The sequence below is a fragment of the Pteropus medius genome, unplaced genomic scaffold (assembly GCF_902729225.1).
Source record: "Pteropus medius unplaced genomic scaffold, Ma_sr-lr_union100, whole genome shotgun sequence".
NCBI classification, from domain to species: Eukaryota; Metazoa; Chordata; class Mammalia; order Chiroptera; family Pteropodidae; genus Pteropus; species Pteropus medius.
The window spans coordinates 4,802,936-4,823,914 of NW_024352784.1; the positions used below are offsets into that span (position 1 = coordinate 4,802,936).

The following is a 20,979-nucleotide window of genomic DNA, read 5'->3' on the forward strand; positions in this document are numbered from 1 at the left end:
TCACCAGATTCTTAAAGGATTACAAAAATGTTAAAAGAACCATTGTTTTGACTTAGATCCCTCATTATATAGAAGGGAGAAAGGCTCAGAACAGAGAGTGACCAGCTAAAGGTCATCAAGAGTTAGTAGCAAATTAACAAGGGCTGAAAGGGTAACCCATTAATAAGAGCTAAAACATAGCCTAATTTAGTTAAATGCTCATGATGGCTTATTTTAATAGGGAAAACTAAAAATACCAGTTTCATAAATATTTACATTGCACTTTTAGGAGTGGGAAACAGCAAGAGAGTTAGCAATTTTAGATATAATCAGAAGTATATTGCTTAGCAGTAGTCTTTTAATGTGGTTAGGTCAATTGATAAAAGAAAGACCAGGCCTGCTTTATTATACTGGAAATAACATTTTTTAGTAAATACACTGGTATTTAAGTGAAATTCTTAAAATTTTAAAATTTTGTTGAAGCCCATGGCTCTTTTGGAGTCGAATCATGTATTTTAAAAAGTGCAAGAGTTTGCTTGTTGAAAATTTGGTTACGCCGATGCCTTTTTTTTTTTGCCAGCTTCTTCACAAGCTTTAAAGTTCCGAACCTTATGGTTTCTGCGTAAAATATTTTCTTAAATGCATTGTCAATTTGTTGATTCGTGCAACACTGTAGGAAGGCTAAGTTGGTGATCATTTTAAGATGAACCCAAGCTTCAGCTTTATGTTTTTTGAATATCTGTAGCTCACTGTATATGTTGAGATATTAAGTGTTTGGACCATCTTAAACAGTATTCAGCAAGTATGTAATGAATGCTTACTCTGTGCCAGGCACTGTTCTAGGTCTTTGGGAGACATCAGGGAATGAAATATTCAAAGATCTCTCCCTCTTGGAGCTTATATTGTAAATTTAGAGACAGTCCTGGCCCATTGGTTTTTAAAGAAGAAAATTTACCACACAGGTATACATAGGTAGATTTGTAATTATGTACAACAACAACAGGCCTCACTGATAATAGTTAACGGATGTTAAGAATTCAATTACCCTTATATGAAATCAAGTATTCTTGATTGTTCTAAATTACACTGCCTTTGAACTTGAAACCAAGACCTTTTTGGATAGTTCTTTTTCTTTTACTATGGGTAATAAAGAGAAAAGCTAGACAAAAGCTGATGAATTTTTTAAATTGGCAGTTAAAAAAAATTTTTTTTTAATCAATTTGTAGTGTTAAAAGTACATTTCAAAAATTGAATAGATCAAAACAATTGAATAGTACCTCTTTTATCCTTTCCCTTTATCCCACCCCAGTCTTCCTGTTCACTTAGGGTTAACATTCATACATTTAAGAAATTTCCTCTTTCTGTGAAAAACAAGTAGTTCCGGTTTATTACTAAGTTGGCAGACAATGTTTGCTATGTGTGCAGCCTAAATTGCATTTAGGACTAATGAATAATGAAATCATGTGACTGTAGTGTAAAAGCACAGGAATTTCCCTCGCCTGTAAGGATTTGTTTTAAGATGTATAAAATGACTCAACTTTTTATCCTTAATGACACATATTCTGGAATTTAAGAGTGTCCTTATGTGTTATACTAATGCAGGAAATATTTGCTATATGATTATGTTTTATAAAACACAGGATGAGGTTATTTCACCAACTAAACATTAATCACCATTGAAGGAATGGTTCCATTCTATAGAATTCAGGATTGAACAGCAGGAACTTAGGAGGTATTTGTTTTTGTTCATTCGTATTTCCACTCCCTGTCTAACTTCCAGTTAATCTTGGAAGAGTTGCCTACTTTGAATTCATTTATAGCTGAGTTACCTTGCAGGTAGAATATGTTTGTCAGATTTCATTCCACTAATTCAGTGAGCATTTTGGGGGATGCACACTGTAAGATAATACAATAAAAAAGATGAATAAGATATGGGCCCTGTTCTTTAAGATTCCACAGTCGGGTTAGGTAAATACACCTTATCAAATAACAATACAACATGGTAAATGAGGTAAATGCGTGATGCCGACAGAGTATAGGAGTGGAATAACTGGCAGTCTGGAGGAATCCTGAGGAAGGCATTTGAGCTGAAAGTTGAAAAAAAAGGGTAGGAACTCACCAAGTGAGGGAGGAAGGGATGGTCATTCCAGGCAGAAGAACCTGCATGTACAAAGGTGTAAAGTGCTTGGCATATTCATGGACTGACAAGAAATTAAATATAAAAAGAATGTGAGATTGGAGTGGGGAAGAAGAGAAAAGACTGCAGAAGTTAGGTCATGAAGGTCATGGTATGTCATGCTAAAAGAATTTGGGACTTTATCCTATTATAGACAGTACGGATCTCTTAAAGATTTTTAAGTAGTGGAATTACATCATCATAACGTGCTTTAGAAAGACAGTATTAGTTGGAGTATGAAGGAAAGATGTGTGTGAGTAGGAACTGGAGGAAGGAAGTCCAGTTAGGGAGCCTATTTTAGTACTTAAGGTGAGATGAAGAGGGGCTAGACTGTACTAAAGCAGTATTGTGTGGTGATTTCCCTTTTGTCATTCATTCATTTAGTAACCATTTGAGGACCTTCTGTGTGCTAGGCACTAGAGCTACAAATAGAAACAAAGCATGATTCTGTCTCAAAGCCTGTATAGTTGGGAAAATCTGTATATAAACATACAACTGAAATGTGGTGTAATGCAATTATAGCTATAATACAAGATATAATTGTAGAAGGCAATAAATATAGTATAGAGGATGGTCGGAGATAGACTACCCGTGTTTGAATTCCAGCTCTGCCATTTATAGCTGTGTGTCATTGGATACATTGCTTAACCTCTCAGTACCTTAATTTCCTTATTTTGAAAATGGAAAGGTTCTTGTTAAGACTGAGTTATTAGAATACTTGACCCAATAAATGTTAGCTATTTTCACAAAAAGAGAACCCAGCTTCAGTGAAAGGCAGACACTTGACCATGAGTATTCAGTAAGTGGATAAGGGCAGGATAAAAATGAGGGAAAATAGTACATTTAAAAGTATGGGAGTATGAAACAACAAGGAGTTTTAGGGATTGTGAAAAAGTTATTGGAGTATAGAATACATGAGGGAAAGTGGAAGGAGGTGGAATGGGCAGAAATTAGCAGTTACTGGATAAAGTTGGACTTTGGATACATTAAGGAGTGAGGGTCTACTGAAGAGTTTTAAAGCGTTAATTTTCGCATTTCAGAGGGATCACTCTTATGGGTGTAATGTAGCAAAATGGATCAGAGAAGCCAAATTCTCTTTTAGCAAGATGACTGAGAACCTGAAGACTCTTCTGCTACAAATATCCAGAAAAGCTGGATGACATAAAACAACAGTTTTAAATACATTCCCGAGCTTGTAGGAAAGACAAGAAAATCCCCAGGTTCCAGAAACAGAAATGGAACTAAAAACCAAAACTTTAGTAAGCCCTTGCTGCCCTGGAGCAGGGTGAAGGGGTAGAGTGAGGGATTGTTTCTAGTTTTCTGTTTCTGTCTTGATTGCATTTTAACCGTGTGGAAGAAGGGACCAAAACTAAGACTTCTACATTAAGCTGAGATCTTGATGTCCAGCATCTTAGGTGAAAGAGAGCTAGGGAAAAATCTTCCCATTGACACAAGGCAATAAAAATAAATCTTGTCTTGATTTGCCTGAGCTCTGTATAAAGAAGTGGCAAAAAAGCTTACTTGAGAAGCATAAGACTTGCTCATATTTGGAATCTGAGTTTATATTATATGGTTCAGGTATCTGCATTCTGAGAAAGTAATATAAAAGCTGGCTCCAAGTTAGCGATAACCCTGGGTCACCTGGAGAAAGGAAAAATGAGATTCTAAGGGGTACTTCCATATCTCAGGCCACAAGAGTTTCTTACAGAAGAAATAAGCCCAAGTGAAGATGAATTTATAATTAAAAATGACACACAACAAAACAGTTTTCTATCATAAATGAGAGTCAGCAGATGTAACAAGCAAGAGGATTATAGCTCTAAAAACTGGGATAGTAGAATGGCAGTTCGAAAGGTAATTTAAATTAGCTATTTTAAGTAAAGATATTAACATCCCAAGAAATGAACAATAAAATAGGCACATTTGAAATAGAACTAAACATAATGAAAAATGGTCAGGTTAAAAAATTCAGTAAATAAACAATAGTCTATACAGATGAGAAAATCAGTAAGCTGGGAGTTGGATATGAGGAAGCCCTGAGAATGCAAAATAGTAAGATGAAGGAAAATATGAAAGAGAGGTGAAATGAAATGGAAGACAGATCAAGAAGATCCAATATCTAATATTCCAGGAGAAAAGTAGAATGAGGGAGACATGGAATTTAAAGAGTGATGAGAATATTTAGGGATTAATAAAAAGACATGAATCCTTAGGTTTAAGACTCATGAGTCCCTAGCAAGAATTAAATGAACAACAAAATCTCACAACTAAACATACTGCAATGAAACTACAGAACATCAAAGACGCTTTTAAAAGCAACCAGAGAGGAAAGAGAAAAGAGCAACAATCAGACTGAGAGCAGAGGTCTCTTAATAAGAGAGGCCAGAAGAAAATCGAATGCTATCTTCCAAATGTTGAGAGACGCGAATTTCCTACTGAGCTAAGTTATTCAAGAGTGAGGACAAAATAAAAATAAAAACTTTCAGATAAAAAGAGAATTTACCACGTTGTTTCTGAAAGAACTATTAAAGAATGTACTTTAGGAAGAAAATGTAACTTAAGGAATAGGGTAGTATATAAGAAGTCTTAATGAACAAAGAAATTGGTAGGTAAACTAAGCCAACATTGACTGTATAAAAAAAAAATAATTATGACTGCTTTGTAGGGGCTAAAACCAAGGTGGGACTAGGACACCAGATGGATAAAATGTAAGCCAGGATGGAAAGTGATCAGTATTAATGAGTTCTAAGGTTCTATATATAGTTCAAGAGGAGGATTAGAGATATTGATTAACTTTAGGCTTTCAGTCAAATATTAAAAATTTAAGGGTAACCACTGAAAGAAATACAATGTACAACTTGATCTGTATACATATAGAACCATCTCCCAAATTAGAGAATATACATTCTTTTTAAGCAGATGTGGAACATTTACATAATTAGGCACAAAGAAAGTTTCAATAAATATCAAAGATATATAAACCATGTTATCTGCTTCAGTATAATAAAATTAGAAATTAATAACAAATATATCCAATTCCCCGCCTCTGGTTTTTTTGAGAAATTAAAAAACAAAAAACTTCTAGTATAGATGAAGAACAAAATCATGAAAATTGGAAAATATTTAGAATTGAATAACAATAGGAACACTATCTCAAGATCTGTGAAATACAGGTGAAGCAATACTAAGGGAAATTTAAGTGCCTATATCATATATTCACTGAATCTTAAGGTACCATCATTTATAAGATGCATTATTACTTTCCAAATACAGTGCTTTCCTATTAGACTTTTAACTTTATACTTATTGAAAAAGCTCTTATAAACTTATTTAGATATGCCAATACGTATAAAAGGAAATGAAATAATAAGAACATTTCTGTGACTTCCATATTCAGTCTAATTCTTGTAAATCATTTTCTGAGTCATAGAGGTTTGTGTTTTTCTACATAGTATTGCTCACTATGTCTTTGAGAGTGTTGGTGATACAGCATTTCTTAGAAGAGTGCTTCACAGCTATCTCCAGCATTTTCTTTCAAACTGCTGGCATCCATAAAGTTTTGATGTTGAGCTTGCCAGAAGGTATTAACCAAAGTTTTTCAGATGGAGTTAGAGTTCTTCCTCAGATGGTCTGTAACAGGTTTGTTGGCTAACTTGAGGTCATACTTGTCCAGTCACGCCACTAGGGACAACCACCAAATCACTACATGTTTTTGCAAGCTTATTCTTTGTCTTAAGTTCTTATATATGTAAGCAATGACAGTGGCATCATCACTACTGCCTGGCTGACAGTGATTATAAGATTCCAATCGTAAGAAACATCAATTTCAGAGATGTGTATATATATACATATATACACATATCTCCTAAAATCTGTGATGATATTTGAATAGAAGAAAGCCTGAAAATTAAGTGGCCAACTGAAGAAGTTAGAAAAGTAACAGCAGATTAAACATAAAGGAAACAAGATAGGAAAGAATAAAGGTAAGAACATAAATTAATGGAATAGAAAATAAGAAAAAAACTGAAGTTTATCAATAATAATAACAGGATCTATATTATAGACAAATCTCTGGCAAAACTGGTCAAGGGGAAAAGAAAAACCCTTTCTGGTTTTTTAAAGTTAGGAGTGAAATGGAATGCAAATTTGGTTAAAGATTTTTAAAAGCCTGTAAATACAGAATACAGAAAACTTTATGCCCATGAATTTGAAAAACTATAGTCTTCTGAAAAAATACAGCCTATCACAGCTGATTCAAGACTAAGTAGAACATGTGACTAGAAATTCACTAAAAACCAAATTTAACAGATAGTAAAATCTACCCACTAAGTAATAAAGTGGATGCAATGAGCAAAAACCAGAATATGGAAACTAGAGGACAGATACCGATTTTCCTTCACAAATATGTGAAGAAAAAACAATAGACAGGAAACCTATAGATTAAAAGACAACCAGTTTAAGTGAACTTATTTGGTTCCTGATTTTGAAAAACTAAAAACATTTGATAGGGATTGAACACTGGTTGGATGTTTGTTGGTGTTAAAGGGTTATTAAGTTTTTAGTGTGAAAGTAGTCTTCTGGTGATATTTTAAGGGTACTTATATTTAAGAGAGATGCTATAGGTAAGACGATATGTCTGGGATTTGCTTCAGAATCATTCAAAGAGAGGAGAAGGAGAAGGTAATTAAGGGAATAGATACAACAAGATTGACAACGAATTGATTGTTGAAGCTGGGTGATGGATATTTTGGGATTCTCTAATAAATATTTGAGACTTTTCCATTATAAAAAGCAGAAAATTTTATTTAAAAAGCACCAGAAACAGTTTTACCAATTACCCAAATGTTACAGGATGGATGATCCTTATGCACACTATTCCAGAGAATAAAAAATCGTTTCCGGACTCATTTGGGGAGCTTTTACAACTTGATATCAAAATCACCCAAAGGTAATATAAGAAATGAAAAATACAGGCTCAACTCATGAATGTAGATTTTTACAATTCCAAATAAAATAAACAGTAATCCGTATTTTTAAAAAAATCACAAACTAGTAGCATTTATTCTGGGAATGGGAGTTCATAAGAGTCTAATGTAATTCACCATATTAATAAACTAAAGGAGAGTAAAACCATATGATCATCTCAAGAGATGGTCAAAAGAGCATTTGACAAAATTTAGCATTATTTAAAAAGCTAGAATACTTGGGATAGAGGGGAACTTTGTATTTTTTAAGTGCAACTTGTCAATAAGGATGATTAGTGGCTAAAACGACAATTTTGGAGCATATTGCTTTGCTTTATGAAATGTTAAACTATTATAAATATTAATCAAAACAGTTATTAGTGTTAGGATGGTTGAATGGCCCATGTTAAATAAAGAGTTAAAAAAAAAATAGGGTCCAGTAACATACCCTCATATAATTGGTAGGTGACAGGTGGCATTACAAATCAGTAAGGCAAAAGTTACCTTCTTCAGTTGTTGTGGATAGTTAACTAATTTATAGGAAACAGGAAAAATAGATCTTTACCTCACACCATCTACAAAGAGTTAACTCCAAATGGATTCAAGGTCAAACTATAAAATTTATAAAATACTAGTAGTATCTCTATGAAATGGAGTAAAGAAGGATTCTTTATATGAACAAACACAAAAAAGGCATAAAGGAAAAGATTGATACTTTGGCCACATTAAAAAAAAACTGCAGGGTAGGAGAAAATATTTACAATGAAATAACTGACAAAAGATTAATGTCCAGAATATAGGCAGGACTACAAGTTACTATGACAGATATCTCACAAATAGGAGATTTGAAGAGACATTTCACAAAAGAGGAAAAGTGAAAGGCCAATAAACATTTGGAATGATGCTCTATATCATTTGTAATTGAGGAAATGCACATTAAACCAATGACCAGAGGCCATCAGATTGGCATAATTTATTGATTAATTATAATTAATAATGGGAACCTATATACTGTCGGGGAATTATAAGTCAGTATACCTGGAAGCAATTTGGCCATACCTGGTATAGCTGAAGAAAGAAATCCTTTGCCAAGTGGTAATTCCTTTAACAGGTTGTCAGCCCTTGTGAAACACATACAATGAGTTATAACAAATGATGTTCATTACCATACTATAGTACTGGGAAAAGTAGTAACAGCTATCCTTGATAGGAAAAAGGATAAAAAGGTAAATTATGGTTGAGACAAATATTGTCTCACCAGAGAAAACCATTGTTAATGACTGCATAGTGCCTGCCAGACTTTACTAGTTTTTTTTATATATATTAAATATTGTGTATGGCTTTTTAATTATTAAATTAGTAAAGAAATGGCTTTGCTTTTTTTCTGATACATAGGGTCATATTTAATCACTTAGGTGTTTTTAGAGACTTGGAAGTTTCTGTTGCTTCAGGATATCGCTTACATATATCCTGTAGTATCAAATTCAGTAAATACTCTCATGAGGTCCCATATTCTTGTGGTTCTCTTAAGATGGGGGTACTTCTAAGAGAATTAAACTTATTCATGTAGGGTATGAAGGAATTTTCAAATGTATGTATTGTTCCTTAATGTTGGGAGTTTTAGAGAGGGGAGAATTAGTATTTATGGAACAAATGCTTTGTACTTGCTCCTGTAGGTTAGGTGTTTTTAGTTTATTTACTAGACATTATATAGTGCCTTCTATGTATAAGGCGTTGAACTAGGTGTTTAAAAGGATGGACTTGAAGAGAGCAAGAATGTAGAAAAAAGAGGAACACTGAAGGAAAAATTATTTTTCACTCAATAAGTGTGCTTCAGTCCATTTTAGAAGAGTAGGTTAAAATAAGTGTTAGACAATTGAGATGGAGAAATGAAAGCAAAGAATAGTGTTTGCTGATTATTCATACTGATAATGATGTGAGCCTGTCCAATTTCAACATCTCAATATTTTTGTTTTCCAGAAGTGGTTAGTACTACTGTGAAGCTAGTTGTAAGCTAAAGCTGAGCAGCCTTATCTCAGACTAATACCTTCGATAAGACTGGTATTAGCTGTTTTGATTTCTAAGATCCTTAGTTCTCAGGCCAAAAATTCTGTTTGTCAGATTATACTCATTCATTGAACTCTTTTGTGCGCATTCTATAAACTAACACTTGGGTACCTTGGAGGTCTTTCTTGGTGACTTTATTGAGAGCAGTTTTGGTAGTGTGGTGGGGGAAGAACAGGGCCCTAATACAATGGGTTGAAGTGAGAAGGCAGAAACTGAATATAGAGCCTATTCTTTGGAAGAGTTTGCTGTAAATGGGGAGGTGGGAGCAGAGAAATGGGTCAATACCTGCTGGGGGACAGGAGTTCAGGAGATTTTTTTTTAAGATAGGTGATATTGTCATGTTTGTATGTTAGACTTGTATTATCATAGTAGAAGGGGAAAAAATAATGGTGCTGGAGAGAGTGGAGAAAACAAAGAGCTAAGTTCATGAAGAGGTGAGAGAAGATGAGATCTGGAACACCAGGGGGAGATTTATCTTACACATGAACTGGAATACTTTTCCCATTCTGGTGATTGTACTCATTGCTCTCTATTTTTGGAAAATATTAGTTGTTTGAAAGTTAAGTTTTCTAGTGAATTAAAATCTGCCCCCTTAATTTCAGTATTCAGATATTTAGAGACCATGATTATTTCTATCTAAATTTTTAGGTTAAACTTCTCAAATTCATCTCGTTGGTTGTCTTCCTCCCTTTTTCAAGATTCTAGTCATACTACATTATTTAGAGTTCTTGGAATATAGTTTGCTTTTTGAAACCTTTTGACCTTTTGTTCCCTATGATTATTCTACCTGGAATATTCTTTTCACTTATTCTCCTGTTAAATTATACTCATCTTTTAAACCCAGGTGAAACATAAATGCTCTGTGAAATTTTTTCTCACTCAAATAGGAGTTGATTACCTTCCTTTATGCCCCTACATGAGTATCTGCATCCCTCATGTCACTGGATTTCAGTTCCTTGTTTGTGTGTCTGTCTCTAGTACTACACTGAACTCTTTGAGGTCAGAAATTATGTCTTTGTGAATTCAACACAATATGGTATCTAGAACGTATTAGATACTCAGTAAATGTTTAACGAAAGAGATTCTTAAAAAAAATCCTTAAAAAAGTTTTTGGTCACATGTCATGATTCCTTTACCCTACTGTTCATCTTTAAATATGCCACTCAGACTTGACCCTCATATTTGAAAAAATGGCTGACTAGTGCAAAGTGTAGTGGAGCTTACTATTTCTCCTATCTAGATGCTAAATTCTTATTAATACTGCCGAAGATTGCATTGGCCTTGCTCATACTGAATTTGTAGGCAACAAAACTGCCTTTTTTTTCATTAACTGCTGTTAAGGCAGCCTTCATTATCACATGTGTGTAAATTTTTAAGTCGAAAGACAACTTACATCCAATTTTGGTTTTTATTTTTCTGAATAACAGTTATTTTTCCTTTACTTCCATTTTGTCATTTCTTTTGTGTTTTGTCTGGTATTTGGTTCTGTAAAATTATAATAAAACCTGAAGATCGGACTCCATTAATTTGTAGTTTACTTAGACTTAAGTTTACCTTTGCCTTAATTGTAAAGAAAAGCTTTACTAAATTCAGCTCCCTTCGGACAGCATATTCTTTGAAAGACCTCAGTACAAAATGGTGCTGGTATTAAAGCAGTTTATCATTGGTTCATTCAACAAAAAAAAATTTAAGCCACAGCCTTACACTGAGACATATACCTAGAGATGATCATCCCTACCGATCTTTAAGGAAATCACCTAGTTTGGGGAGTCAGAGGCAGATACAAGTAATTATAACACATATAATAAATGAGATGACAAATGCAGAATGATGTGAGGGCCTACAGGAAACTAATGTAATTCTCTCTGGGTGAGTGGGAAAAGCTTTACAAAGAGGGCAGTAAACAGGGTTTTGAACTAATTATGTAGTGAAAAGGAGAAAAAATATTCTAGGAAGAGGAAGTGGTGCATATAAAGTCATAGGCATGAAATATATAGGAATAGTCAGATGTATGGAGGCTGGGGAGGGGAAAATAATAAGGGAATGGTAGAAAATGTGGCTGGAGTGGTAGATTGAGTACTATTTATAAATCACTGAGGCAGAGGGAAGCCAATGAAAGTTATTAAGTAGGAGGAGGATAGGGTCAGGTCTTTGTTATAAAGAACTGGGGAAACACTGTTGAAAATAGATGGAAAGACAAAGAGTGCTAAGAGATAGGCCAATTAGGCTACCATTTAATACACAATCTGTACCAAGTAGGTATCGGAGGATTAGATGAGATAAACAACGCTATTAAGGTAGGTGTTACTTCCATTTTATGGATGAAGAAACAGGCTTAGCAAGGATAAATACTGGTAGGTACAAAGCCCGTGGGTGGTAGGTTTGAATGTAGGTTGGTATGGTTCCAAATCCTGCTCTTCTAATTTTGATATCATTCCATCTTGTGGACTATTGTGAATGATTCTTTGCCTCAGAGGAAAAGTTTAAGTTTTATTGGAACACAGCCAAAAGATTTCATTCTAGAGTGGTAGTGGATATAGTGATGTGTATAATCACACAGTCTTTTGCCTAGGTTTGTGGGGCTTCATCTCTGCAGCATTCCTATACCTATATTTGTGATTTCTTTTATGTTGTGCCTCATTTTGCTTTGACTCTACTGATTTAACGTGGGCTGCCTAACTGTGCCCTGTTGTTTAGGCCATTTCTGGATTCAACAAGGAACCTTATTTGCTCTTTTTTAATACCTGCTTTTATTAAATCCTGTTGATCTATACTCTCTGTCTTTCTCTAATCCAGAAAATTTAGTCAGTTCAGGCTGCTATAACAATACCATGGACTGGGTGGCTTATAAACAATAAAAATTTATTTCTCACAACCCTAGAGACTCAGAAGTCAAAGATCAAGATGCTGGTAAATAAAGTTATTTTGGTAAATAAAGTTTTATTGAAATACAGCCATACTCATTCATATTGTCTACGGCTCTCTTCATGCTACAACAGCACCAGGGGTTGGCAAACTACAACAGCAGAGTTGAGCAGTTTTGACAGACCTTATGGTCTGCAAAGCCAAAAATATTTACTACCTGGCCATGAGTCTATACAACCGCAGGTTGCTTAGGACTCCTCCTTATTCTTTCCAGATCATGGTATAAATCAGGTTAAAGATTTAAGCTAAAGAGCAAGATGGAACTTGGAATTTGATATTATCATTAATTTTTATTAGCAGTTAATTTAATAAGTACTTTCCAGTTGCCCACTAATATATAGAGGTGCTATTTTTTTTTCACATTGAATTTCTTATACTTTTCCTACAATTCTGAGAAATTCTGTCCCTGAAAAGATTAAGTAGAATTTTTCTCTTTTCGTATAGGAAAATATCTAACATTGAATGAGTATCAGTTATATATCCAATACTGAACAGACATTACATTACATAACGATTTATTTGAGGAAGATATCCTTTTGGAAAGTGAGGAAACAGGGCTAGAGAAGTTGTAGCATACCCAGTGTCAACAATGATAAGTGATGGAGTATGATGGTCTCCACAGCCCAAGGTCTTTCTGCTTATAGAAGTTATCAGGCATATTAATGTATCTGGTAAAGTGCTTTGTTAAGGAAAAATGTTTAACTGAGTAACCAACCCAGAGTTCCTGAAATAGCTCCCTCACACTGCATGCAGATAAGATTCGGCCCAAATATGGCATTGTTACCACATAAAATTAAAGAATACCCTATTCCCCAACCATTCTAGATAACCAAGGTTTTATTGTTTATTAATAGTCTTACCATAATCATAAGATTAAATATGGTGGTGGTGTTATTGCTGACAGGGTAAAGTTTAGATTCTTAGCCTAATGTTGAAGATTCTCTACTATATGGACTCAATGTACCTTTCTGGCCTATACACCTCTCTTAACATAAACTTTCTGCTGTAGCAAAACATATTTATTCACTATCCAGCCTCCATGCTTAAAACATTTCTTGAAATTGTGGTTAAAAACACATGACATGAAACTTACCATCTTAACCTTTTAAGAGTGCATTTCAGTAGTGTTATCACACTTTTGATCATGTTTTGTTGTTCTCGTGAAGTGCTCTTCCTCCATCTTTTCACTTATCTGAGTTTTACCAGTGAGACTCAGCTTTATCCCACCTTCTTAAACCATTGCCTCTCCTTCCCAGTTTGTCCTCTTCCTCCTACAGATGGCTGTGGCAATATTTGTGTGTAAAATTCAACTGGCAATTGTTTGTTTTGTGACATTGCATTTGTCATCGTCTCTGGCTAAAAGTTTTTAAAACGTTTATGAATTTGTCTTAATAAGCTATATTATAAAGTCTTTGGGGAAAGGGTTTCATGCCTTTTTGTGTGTGTATTTTCTCTTCCCACAGTATTTTTCACTGCTCATTCACTAACTTTCTAATCTCTGGTAATGGTTTCTATTATTCTATAACATATTATGTTATCACAAATATTTCCTTTTTCTCCCTTCACAACTTCTACCGTTATATTGCTTTTTCCATTTGTTATTGCCATTTCTATGTTTAACATTTTTTCATGTTTCAAATTATAGGGCATATTTCAGTCTGAAGATTTGCATTTCTCGTTTAACTTAAATGGTTTCTTGTCTTGTTAAAAGCAATATCATGTTATTAAAAAAAATCTTTATTTAATTTTAATGGCAGAATAATAGTACATTATATTATGGCTTATCCGTAATGAGCTTAACCATTCCCTCAATATTGGACATTTATGTTATTCTCAGTTTTGTTTTACAGTTATAAATAATGTCGCAATGAAAATCTTATATAAAAGTTATTCTGTATTTTAGATTATTTTCTTAGACTCCTAGAAATTAAATTATTAGGTCAAAGGTTACAAACATTTTATAAGTCCTTGGTATGTGGGTTGTGACATTTTGATTTGATTAGTTCTTTGCCAAAGGATAACCTTAAAACACAGAAAGTATAAATTAATATAGTAGTGATTGGTGGTGTTAATTATGGTACTAAAGTAAGCAGCCTTAAAATTTGATATTAACATTTTATTACCTTTTAACTTTTTCTCTGTGTACTTCCTCTTCTTCCCAGGTAAACACTATATTACCAACTGTAAATTGTTAACTCGTCTTGAGCAAATGAGTAAATGAATGATTGCATCAGTACCAGACAGATGGTACTTGGTTGTCATATGCATTCTTGGAGAGTTAGGAGAAAACCAAAAAATAATAGATAAAATGGAAACCACTGTAGTTTGGTTTTAGAACACATTTGTGGTTCACAACCTGTGTTTACCTTCCTACTTCTTCTGGTATGCTTAATTTAACATTAACATTTCCTATTGCATATTCCAATGACAGATGACAGTGGTTGTTCAGAAGTTTAGTGGGTAGTATAAGCAGGTAACCTTGAGATTAATACAGATAATAGCCCCTTGTTTCCTGTGCATTTCTGCACTTAATGTATGTTTTGCTACCTCTTTGTGTTCTATGCAGCACTTAGGTGTTTAATTTTATAACTCTGAGGTTCTATACTTGTTTCACTGATGTATGTTTTTTCTTCCCTGGTAAGATTGTAAGTTTCTTTAGGACTTAGATCACACATGTTCTGCCTTGATTATATCCCTTTTTTGACTTTCTCAAAGGAGTATGCTCTACTTTTGTCTTCTTCCTCACTGCCTTCTCCCTCTTTGGTAATGATTTGTGGTTCCATGATGAGAATTTTGTCTTCTCCTGTGGTTAGGAAGAATGTAGATTTTTGCTCCTGGCTATGATGGGAACAGATTGAAGCAGACCAAAACTCCTGCTGGGAATAACTAGAAAAGCCTGATTTTTAAAAAAATCTATATGAAGGCATTGGTAAGTTGCCAAGGCAACTGGGGCTTCAGGCGTTTGTGGATTCTTGGCAAAAGGAGAGTGCAGCTATCAAGTGGCAAAAAAGCCAGCAGAGCTTTCTTCATGGGGCTGGAGATACAAAAAAATTGTAGTTCAGGGCTGCCAAGGCAACCAGAACTTGAGAGGCCAAGATACCAGAGAAAAAGGAGGTAATTCCCCCTCCACCTGCTTTTTTCTCGAGGCATTTGTTTATTCTTAATTGTGCAGAGTAAAAAGCAGAGGCTTCAGAGAAAGCTACTGAAAAGCAAAGCACTTTTTAGCAATTTTTCAGTGTTGAGGAGAAAAACGTTCAGGACTGTCTGGTAGGCTTGGTAAGCAACCCCAGACTCTCAATTGGACCCTTGGAGGGCTACAAACTAGGGTAGAATGAGCTTTACAAAGACTGCAGCCAGCCTTGAATCAGCTCCTGATTGGATTGTGAGGTGATTGCTCCTCATTCATACTGCCTGTCAGAGAACATAGTGAATCCTCTGTAGAAGTAGAATATCATCCCGAGCCTCTGTTTTTCATACACAATGAATGATGTTCTAACAAAAATTACCAGGTGAATGAAGAAACCAGACCAGGAATAAAAATATAGTATAGAAATACCAGTATAAAATTGATCCATGATATCCTAGTTATCTGATAATTTATTCGATCAGTCTCTAATTGAAGGACATTTTGGTTATTTCCAGTCTTTAGTATTGAATGGTTTGCAGTGAATATTCTTGTTTGTATATCTTTGTACATGTTTGATATATCTGTGAGATAAAAGATGCCCTTGCTAACCTTTCCTTTATCAATCTTTTTGATCTTTGCCAAAGTGTTTTGGTTTAAAAGGCTTTAATTTCTTGAAATGAGTGAAACTGAACATATTTTAATATAAGTCATCTGATTTTTTTTAATAAGGTGCCTGTTCATGTCTTTTGCCCATTGTTATATAGGGTTGTTAGGCTTTTTTTTTCTTTGTTAAAGAGGTAATAAGACATAGTGAGTAAGAGCACAGATCCTACAGCCAGATTGCCTGGGTTTAAATCATAGCTCTTTTGCTTACAGCAGTGTAGCCTTAGTAAGTTAAACTTTTTGTGCCTCAGTTTTCTCATTTGTAAAATGAGGATAATATTATCTCTCCATTGGGTCATTATCAAGATTAAATGAGTTATAAAGAGCTTAGAAATGGGCCTGGCATAATGTGCTACATAACTGCTAGCCATCGTAATGATGCTGCTGGTGGTGAGAGAGATGGAAATTAACCAAAGAGATTTTTTTTTTTTTATTTGCCAAAAGGCAGATAGCTAGTAACTTTGTATTCAAATAAGGATGTAGGTCTTAGGACTCTAAATCCAAAGTTAAAAAACATATATATCCAAAGTTGTTTTTCTTTCTGCTGCCCTGATAAGAAATTGAATCTACAGGGGTAGAAATTCAAACATAGCCAGGTACCAAGGGATGATAAGCTTTGGATTTGAGACTTGTAAAGGTATCATCTTCTTATACAGTTCAGTGAGGTTCTTTTTCTAATTTGTATCGAATGTGGATGCTTTGACAATGAATGACGATTCTTGATGGTTTGGTGAAGTTAACAAAATTCTTGTCTTATAGTTTGTTTTGATTGTTTGCCTTTATTAATAACCAGTCACCTCGCCCCAGAGAAAATCCTTTTTAGGAAGGACCTTCAGGAAAGTATAGCTGCTCTTACGGTTTACATTAGACTAAATGAGATGATCAGCTTAGGTCAATGGCCACAGGTGTGTGTCATTCTTAAGGCATCATATTGTTAGAGTTTCTCTTGCTGTTAAACATAGTAGTAGTCAGTGGACAGAATGAAACACTTGAAAATCCCTGTAGAAGCCAGTGGAGGGATTGGTGAGTTTGGGACTAATTCCTTTGGACTAAGGAATGAGGATGGTGGTGGTGCCTTTTCTGGTTCTTTTTGATGCAGGATGGGGCAAATCTCCCTTAGTGGGGACTTAAGCCCTACACCTGCCTAGAGAGAGAGGGTCCTTCACTCCATGAAGGAAAGGATTCAAGTGAGAGCCAGAATTAGAGACAAAAGGAAAGTTTTTTAGAGAAGAAATAACACTCCACAGACAGACATGGTTTTCTCTCAAAACCAGAGAATGAGAGCCTAGGTATGTGAGGAATTGAGTTTAAATCTGTTTTCCTTTCTGGGTATGGCTACTCAGAGTTAAAGGTATGGGGAAGTAGTTGTTAGCAATCTCAGTGAGAATCTTCCTGTAGGTTCCTTGTGGTCTGACCGTTTGCAGATTAGCCAGGTTCCCGTGTCTAGCAGCACGTAGCAGGATCTGAATACAACCTGGTTTAATATTTAATCAATTAATGTAGTTCTCATGCCTTTTTCCTGTATTATTTTAGCATCTTGTTGCTTTGCTTATTATTTTTAAAGAATTTATTTTGAGTACTTTTAGTTTCACAACAAAATTGAGAGGAAGGTACAGAGATTTTCCATATACTTCCTGCCTCCATACATACTTAGCCTCATCCATTATCAATATCACTCACCAGAATGGTAAATTTGTTACCAAGGATGAACCTACAATGTTACAATCACCCAACATCCATAGTTTACTTGAAGTTGGTGTTGGACATTCTGTGGATTTTGGCACATGTATAATGACATATATCCATCATTATAATATCATACAGAGTATTTTCACTGCCCTAAGTAATCCTCTGTGCTCTGCCTGCCACCCCCGCCCCCCATCCCTGGCAACACTTGATGAATGTAAATTGGTACCCCACCCCTACTCCTGCCCATTTCCTTTTACTCTCGATTTAAGTCAAGGTGTAGTAAGATTTCAGTCAGTATGCAGTTTCTACATTGGCCTTATATATGAAATTTGAGATTTCTTAATAAATATGCCAAAGTGAATTTAGCTTTTCATATATGTCAAAGCAGTTAGGTCTTCATCTTTTTTTCTTATAAATCAGACCCAACCACAATTTCTTTATCTCACTAACACCAAAAACAATTTTATAGTTATTAGATTCTACTGCAAGTCAGTCTACTGGCTGAAATATTTTACAGTGTTTTTGCTCTCATTACACTCATTTGATCCTCATAATAGTCTGTCATGATATATATTATTCTGATTTTACAGAAGAAGTAGGTGACATTGGCTTATCTAAGGCTCTGGAAGCTTCTAAGTTGAGGATCTGGCTTTTAACTTTGTATTATTTACACTGTATAATGAAGATGTTAAGTTCTTTGGACATTTTGTCCTAAATGTCAGCAAAAACCATTTTAGAGAAAGCAAATTTTCCAACAGTATGTAAAAACTATCATTTCTACCAGGCTATCATTAAAGTATTTTTGGTCCCTTGTGTTGTGTTGGATAGCAGACTAATTGTAAGCCTGAATAAGATTATGCTCCTTACATTGTTCCCAAGTAAAAATAAAGATTTTGAATTTTTAAAAGCAAATATTAGAAGAATCTTATACTTTGTACCAGAAGAAACTATGATAGAATGTTATTCCACTTGCCCTGAGGAAGGTCTTTCTAAATATGATACAAAATGAAGAAGTCAGAAAGGAGATGTTTGATTGATATAACTACACAAAAATAACCACTGTAGGCAAAGTCAAGACAAATAATAAAGTACAAAAAGTGTTGCTGTTCAAGTGGCATAGGCTAATTTTCCTTATATAGAAAGAGCTTTAACAAATCAAGAAGAATGTTAACTCAGTGGGAATAAAGGAAATTCATGTACCTTTCATGTCAAAGGAAATGCAAGTTACAAACATGAAAAGTACTCAATTTTATTCATAAGTATATAATATATAAAATTTTACCTATTAGATTGGCAAAGTTAAAAAGTTTCAACACTCATTGTGTTGGAAAAGGTGTTTAGAAATGGCACTTTCATTTATTGCTGGTGGAACTTTTAATCCATATAGGCAGCTTCATGAAGGAAGGGCAATTTGGTATTCTCTGTCAGAATTACAAATATATATAGCAGTTGATTCCAGCAGTTTAATCAATGGCTATACTTGGAGGCATGCAAAACAATATATATGCAAGATCATTCCTTATAGCATTATTTTAATAGTCTCTGGAAATTTAAAATCTCAATATCTGTATTTTGGTCCTCTTTGTTCTTAGTATTAATTTGTCTTTTCTTTTTTTCTTAACCAGTTTTACTAGAGGTTGGTTTATTGGTCATTCCATAGTTCTACATAAAAAAACCGTCAACCAGGGTTGTTGGTTTTAATCAGTAGAACTCTACTCTGGCAAATTTAAGCAGAAAAGGAATTTATTGAGAAAGAATATTGGGCAAACCAGAATAATCAGCCAGATAGCTAGAAAGCTTGACTTGGAAATAGCACTTAGAATCCAAGAACAAAGTTCATATAATATGACTCCTTTGAAATTTTTTGAAATGTCTTTGTAACCTGTTCTATTTTTAATTGTTCTTTATTTGCTTTAAGGAATATATATTCTATTCATTGGGTGCGTACCTATATATAAATATACATGATAAAATTTGTTCATTTTATTGGTCAGTTTTTCTCTGTTTTTTACTCTTGGTCTCCCTGATCTGTTTTTAATTTTGGATTTATTAATTTCTCCTTATACTAGTTTTCGCTGTGATGTATGTTCATTTAAGTTCATGATTATTATATCTTCTTGATGAGTTGCCTTTTTAATCATTATGTAATTTCTCTATTCTTATTAATGCTTTTCTCTTGGTTTTGCCATGTACCAGTTCTGTGGCCTTGAGCAAGGCATTAATCTCTCATTTTCCTTATTGTAAAATGTGTATAATAACCTTTCTGTGAAGTTTCACTGAGAAAATATATATGATATGAAGTATCCTAGATTCAACATAAATATATTGAAAGTACTTTTTTGCCTTATGGGTTTCGCTTTTCCTTCTCTGCTTCCCCTTCTCTTTTAAAACATCTAATTTTAATACGATTTGCTTATAGTTGGAAATGTGCTTAAAGGATATGATCGAAATAGTCATCAGGACTTTTTTTTAAGTGAGTGAAGGAGATGGAATGTTTTATTTCCCAAACCTAGGGCCTAACAATTCTCTAGTACTTGGTGGACTTTTAAGTTACTCTTCCCTGCATCTGCATTAGATAGTGTTACTGAGTATCTTTCACATTTCTCAGAGCCTTTCTAAAATAGTTGGGACAATTGAAGTCAACTTTTTTGAGGAGCCTACTTTTCTACAACAAATATTTGTCAACCTCAAGGGGATGTAGAGTTATTAAAAAATCAAAATACTGTTTCACTCAATATACACAGGGGTATACAGAAGTGTCACATGCACATTTTAGGAGGTAGATGTGTGTACTTTCCCCCTCCTTTTTGATAGCATGTAGGACTTATCTTTTATCCCTGTTCTTCACTTGGATTTTTATCATGTTTATATAACCAACATGTCTTGTTTGCCTCCTGTGGGCCTAGATATCTTAGATTTAAAAATATATAAAGAGAAGGGGAAAAAACAGATTTTCAGCTGAGAAAACAGCATAAAAGACTTAAAAATATGACATATTTTTATTGTAACTAAGTAGTCAAGGGCTGAGAGATACAGTGCCTTAGAAAGGTAAAGTTATGCTCAGTCTCTGGAGAACCTAGAATGACATGTTGAAGAGCTCTGACTTTATTCTGCAGGAATATCAAAACCACTAAAGCCTTTGAGAATAAAAAAAATTAGGTTATATACTGAAAATATTTACCGGTTGTAGATGGGAAAATACTCTAGTGGCACTGTTGAAAAGGAACAGAAAAAATATAGTATTATGAATAAAACCAGCTCATTTAAAATGTTATTTTGTAACACTAAACTAAGCTTTAAAGTTTTTCCTTGAGGTCTTTTAATATGTTGCTTTATCAATGAGGCCCTTCCAGACCACTCTACATAAAATAATCTCTTTCTTTCATCCT

At 34.2% G+C, this 20,979-nt stretch overlaps 1 protein-coding gene across 1 annotated transcript in view; it reads left to right on the forward strand.

The window, feature by feature from the left end:
* The window catches only part of RNF169 (ring finger protein 169), a 78,650-nt gene that overhangs the window by 2,854 nt on the left and 54,817 nt on the right, over positions 1-20,979 (forward strand). The window lies entirely within an intron of this gene.